Source organism: Sapajus apella, unplaced genomic scaffold (assembly GCF_009761245.1).
Source record: "Sapajus apella isolate SASKATOON/1434 unplaced genomic scaffold, GSC_monkey_1.0 scaffold73, whole genome shotgun sequence".
NCBI lineage: Eukaryota > Metazoa > Chordata > Mammalia > Primates > Cebidae > Sapajus > Sapajus apella.
In genome coordinates, this window is record NW_022437013.1 from 442,617 (window position 1) to 448,709 (window position 6,093).

Consider the following 6,093-nt stretch of genomic DNA (forward strand, 5'->3'; position numbering starts at 1 on the left):
TCGCAGCCTCTTCCTTCGCTGTTGCTAAGGCCCAAGGGGTGGAGCTTGGAGTATAACCCTCACTAAGTCTCCTATCAGGAGCTTGGCTCACTAGAAAAAAAAAGAAAGAAAGAAAAGACCCGCTCATCTCCCACCCCATCCCCCTTTCTAAAAATATTGTCCCCACCCAGAGCACTATCGAGTTGGCCACAAGTTTCTAGTGTATGCGGTGTTCCAATCCTTGCCTTTCACAGTTCGTAGAACCCATTTCTCTTCTTTGCTGTTGGCATTCTTGACGAATAAAACCTTATATTTTTGACTTAATGGGCTGGTGCTTTGCTTCTCTCAAATTCCAAGAGCGAGCCCAAATTTAGCATCTAGCGAGAATTCACAGGTTTGCAATGCCACCCGCTTTCTTTTCTTTTCTTTTTGAGACGGAGTCGCCCAGGCTGGAGTGCAGTGGCGCCATCTCGGCTCTTGGCAACCTCCATCTCACGCGTTCTAGCGAATATCCCACCTAAGCCTCCCGAGTAGCTGAGATTACAGGCGCGCGCCACCATTCCGGGCTAATTTTTGTATTTTTAATAGAGACGGGGTTTCGCCATGTTGGCTAGACTGGTCTCCAGGGCTCAAGTGATCCACCCGCCTCAGCTTCCCTCATACCACCGCACCCACGCTTGCTTGCCTGCCTTCCTTCTCTTTTTTCCCTTCCTCCCTTCCTCTTCATTCCTCCCTTTCTCCCTCCCTCCCTCTCTTCCTTCCTTTTTTCTTTCCACCCGTGTCGGTCTCCCTCCCTCACTACACCTGGCTTTTTCCTTTTTTTTCTTTTTTTCTTTCCTTCCCTCCGTCCTCTTTCTTTTTTTCTTCTTTTTTTCTTTTCTCTTTCCTTCTTTCTTTTTCTTTCCTTCCTTCCTTCCTTTTTTCATCCCTTCCTTTCTTTTTCTTTCTTCTTTCTTTCTTTCCTTCCTTTCTTCTTTCTTTCTTTCTTTCATTCCTTTTTCTTTTTCTTTCTTTCTTTTCTTTCTCTCTCTTTCTTTATTTCTCTCTTTCTTTCTTTCCTTCTTTCTTTCTTTCCTTCTTTCTTTCCTTTCTTTCTTTCCCTCCCTTCCTCCCTTCCCCCCTTCCTTCCTTCCTTCCTTCCTTCCTTCCTTTTCTTTCCTCAATCTGTTGCCCAGGTCGGCATGCCATTATGGCTTACTGCAGCCTCAACCTCCCAGACTCCTCTCAGGCTGTAGAGATGGGGGGTCTTGCCATGTTGGCCAGGCTGATCTCAAACTCCTGCCCTCAAGCGATCCTCCTACCTTGGCCTCCCAAAGTGCTGGGATTACAGGCATGAGCCACCATGCCCAGCCTGCCACATGCTGTTCTATGACCTTAAAGATGTGTCTATCACATTTCTTAAGAAAAATGTAAGTGATCCTGTTATCACCTGATACTGCTCAATCAACACCATTTTTAAATGTTAGAGAAATCTTGTAACTGGCTCTTCAACAGAAATAAAGATCAAATTAATACATTTTCAAAGCTGAAAACATGTTCAAGCTGTTACAGAAGCCACAGCATAAATAAATGTCTGAAGAGATTTTGAAATGTAAATTATTTAACTATTTATTACATTTAAGTAAATGCTTAGCACCTGGGACCTAATGATTAATAAATAAATCTTTTTCTCCATGCATATACAATTGCCTGAGGGCAATAAATGAATGCAAAATATTAATGTAGGTGATGTAATTTAATCTGTCAACAAATACTGAGGTCCTACTGTGTTAGGTTCTCAGACACAGGTATGCACAAAATGTATTTGGGGTTCAAAGGAGAAAATTCACCTAAGGAATCAAGAAAAAAGTATTTAAATCCTGAAATATTAGGGAATAATTGTAGGGCTGGGAATGGTATTTCTTGGCAGAGGAAGCAGCACTACTAACACACTCTGGAAAGATCTATTAATTACGTGTGGTGGGTATTGAGAGATGAGTTTAAAGAGATCAACAGAGATTAGTGGAGTGACTTTTAAAATATATTATGCTAATGGTTTGGGGCTTTTTTTCTGTCAGATTTATTTTTCTGTCAGTTATGATGTGAGGATGAAAGAGGATCAAAGATAGAACTCCAAGAAAATTAAGAAGAACATAGAGTAGAAAATATCAGAGAGGGCCAGGTGCAGTGGCTCACGCCTGTAATCCCAGCACTTTGGGAGGCCAAGGCGGGTAGATCACCTAAGGTCAGGAGTTCCAGACCAGTCTGACCAACATGGTGAAACCTGGTCTTTACTAAAAATACAATAATTAGCCGGGCGTAGTGGTGCATGCCTGTAATCCCAGCTACTCAGGAGGCTGAGTCAGGAGAATCACTTGAACCTGGGAGGTGGAGGTTGCAGTGAGCCGACATCATGTGCCATTGCACTCCAGCCTGTGCAACTAGAGCAAAACTACATCTCAGAAAAAAAAAAAAAAAAAAAGAATCAGAGAGATATGGGTAGAACCAGGAAAGAGGTATTCATTTATTAAGGGAGAACTCCAGGAGGAACCAATGGGTCCATCTTGTCAAGGTTGATAGAAGGTCAAATGAGTTAAGCACTGACTAATTCATTAAATTTAGTAATTATGAGGTTTCGTTCCTACTTTCAGCAGAGTTATAGCAGGATATAACCTGAAAAATAACTAATTTTTATTTAACAAACACATATGGCATTTATTATCTGCCAGGCATCGTTCTGAGAGATTTGCAAATATTCAATAATGTAGTCTTCACAATAACCCCATGGGAAATAGTATTATCTCCTTTTTACAGGCAAGGATATGAAGGCACAGAGACATTTACAAAATTTCCCAAGGACACAGAGGTAGTAAATGTTGGAATTACATTCAAACCCATGCAGTCTGGCTCTAAAAATCAGGCTTGTAACTTCTACCTTTACCCAAGGCAGCATAGGGTGTTTTTTTTTTTTTTTTTTTTTTGATGGAAGAGATGGTTATAGGTCATGCGAAAGGAACTAGCAAACAGAGGCACATTAAAAATGAAGTAAAGGGAGGCCAGCACAGTGGTTCACACCTGTAATCCCAGCACTTTGGGAAGCTGAGACAGGCGGATCGCTTGAGGTCAGGAGTTCCATACCAGCCTGACCAACATCGTGAAACCCCATCTGTACTAAAAATACAAACCTTAGCTGGACACGGTGTCATGTACCTGTAATCCCAGCTACTTGGGAAGCTGAGGCAAGAGAATTGCTTGAACCCGGGAGGCAGAGATGGTAGTGAACTGAGATGGCATCACCACACTCCAGCCCGAGTGTCAGAGCCAGGCTCTGTCTGAAATAAATAAATAAAAATAAAGAAAAGGGAGTAAGGAAATAATACATTTCCTTTCTTCCTAGGTTTCAGAATTGAGCCATAGTAGAGATGGGGCCAGGAGATAACTTTGAAAGACATCATGCTTTGCTTGAGATTGCTTGTTATTTGATTAATTTGATCTTGCGTAACTTTCACTTCTCTTAGTTGGACTTCTTTGCTTTCATTCATATAGGTCCTCTCAAATTCAAAGAGCCTGAGCACAAATCTAGCATCTAGGGACAGACTTGCAAAACCACACAGAAATCAAAGTGAGCCCTTTAAAACATCAGTCTTGGCGTGGCGCAAGACTGTAATCTCAGCCCTTTGAGAGATTGAGGCGGGAGGATCCCTTGAGCCCTGGAGTTCGAGGTCAGCCAACAAAGTAACAACAAGGTGAGACCCCGTCTCTACAAAAAATTTTCAAAAATTAGCCGGGCATAATGGTGTGTATCTGTGGTTCCAGCTACACCAGAGGTTGAGGTGGGAGGATCGCTTGAGCCGGGGAGGCAGAGGTTGCAGTGAGCCATTATCTTGCCATTGCACTCCAATCTGAGAGACAGAGCAAGACCCTGTCTCAAACAAAACAAAACAAAACAAAACAAAACAAAACGAAAAGAAGCAGGGGCAGTGTGGAATTCATTCTGATTCTGGCAACAGCAGTGGCAACAGCAAAAGCCAGTTTCTTGAGGCAGCAATGGCAGTGTTGCAAATCACAGTATCTAGTGTCTGGCAGTGGTGGCCTCCTCAGATTCATTTTAAGGTGTGATTTTAGCTGAAACTATAAATTTCTCGCCTCTCTTGGTTCCTGCACTTTTTCCTAAGCTTGGTTCTTTAGCTATTCCCTGAGCTATGTAACATAACAGGCTTTCAATACATTTCTTCTATGCTTAAAGCAGCTAGGATTTGTCACATTCAACTAAGAACCCTGTTTCTACTGGCATCAAGAGAAATATAAAGGAGATAATTCACTGGTTTTTGCTTCAGTTTTGGGCACCATTTGTTACCGGACAAACTACAGTAAAACCAAAGAAAATCAACCAGGTTCGTGAGTAGATTTAAATCGTGTCATCTGAAGCATGGTTGAAGAAATTTTGCCCATAAAACAGAAATCTCAGGGGACCATAATAACTGTCTGCAAGTAATTTTATGGAAAAAGGAGTGAATTTATTATTTGGTCTGGCAGGAAAGGGCAGCATTACCCCAAGTGGACCCAAATTACAGGAAAATAGATTTCTGCACTATATAGAGACAAACTTTCTAATAATTAAAACTAAAACAATGGGACAAAACTACAACGGGAGAAGCTGCATTGAATTGACATTCTTGACACTGTGAATATTAAAGCAGAAGCTAGATTACTGCCTACTTCAATGGGTTAGGTTCGGTGGTTATTGAGCTTTCTTTTAATCTGATATTGCAGAAGAAACAGGCACACAGAGACTTCTCTGGCTAGTTATTTCAATCATATGGCTTAAGACCATTCTCAGTTTCTCATGTTTTTAAAATACAAATGAACATAGTAATAAAGGAACACATAGTTAATCATTGCACTAGAAAGAGGCAATAGCAACATAAACAATTTTAAGTACCTAGAATGGAGATTAAACGCTATGATATTTCAGTAAAAAACTAAACTCACTATTTTTAAAAATTTTTTATAGAGATAGGGGTCTCCCTATGTTGCCCCAGTTGGTCTTGAACTCCTGGACTCAGGTGTTCTGCCCTCCTCGGCCTCCCAAAGTGCTGGGATTTACAGGCATGAGCCACCGTGCCTGGCCTTAACTATCAATTCTTAGGCAGATTTCCTTTGCAAAACCAGGCCCCCAGGTGTGTGCCACCACACTTTGCTAATTTTTCTATTTATAGAGGCCAGGTTTCACCTTGTTGCCCAGGAGTGGTCTCGAACTCTTGACCTCAAGCAATCCAATCACCTAGGCCTCCCAAAGTGTTGGGATTACAGGCATGGGTCACCACACCTGGCCAAGGTTAAGTTCTTTCGAGAAAGAGCTTGGTTACATTGTTTTTGGCTAACACTTTTTAGGAATAAAATAATTTCTACTGCTAGGTTGTGTGTTTTTAAAAATAAGCTTAATTTATTCTTTGGTTGGTAATCAGTTGATCCCTACATAAATACATGTTCCAATAATATTTAAGGCAAACTCCTATTTCTTCCTTTTTCAAAAAAAAAAAACAACGAATTTTTAAATTATAAATTTGAATTATCAGTTTTATTGATATTTTTGTAGGCAGTCTGGAACATATAAAAAAGTAAATAAATAGGCTGGGCATGGTAGCTCACATCTGTAATCCTAGCACTTTGGGAGGCCGAGGCGGGCAGATCACCTGAGGTCAGGAGTTTGAGGCTACCCTGGCCAATGAAACCCTGTCTCTATTAAAAATACAAATATTAGCCTGGGCGTGGTGGCACACACCTATAATCCTAGCTACTTGGGAAGCTGAGGCAGAATCACTGGAACCCAGGAGTCGGAGGTTGCAGTGAGCTGAGACTGTACCACGGCACTCCAGCCTGGGTTACAGAGTGAGACTCCAGGTCAAAACAAACAAAAACTAGGCCGGGCGCGGTGGCTCAAGCCTGTAATCCCAGCACTTTGGGAGGCAGAGGCGGGTGGATCATGAGGTCAAGAGATCGAGACCATCCTGGTCAGCACGGTGAAACCCCGTCTCTACTAAAACAATAACAAAAATTAGCTGGGCATGGTGGCGCGTGCTTGTAATCCCAGCTACTCAGGAGGCTGAGGCAGGCAATTCTCCTGCCTCAGCC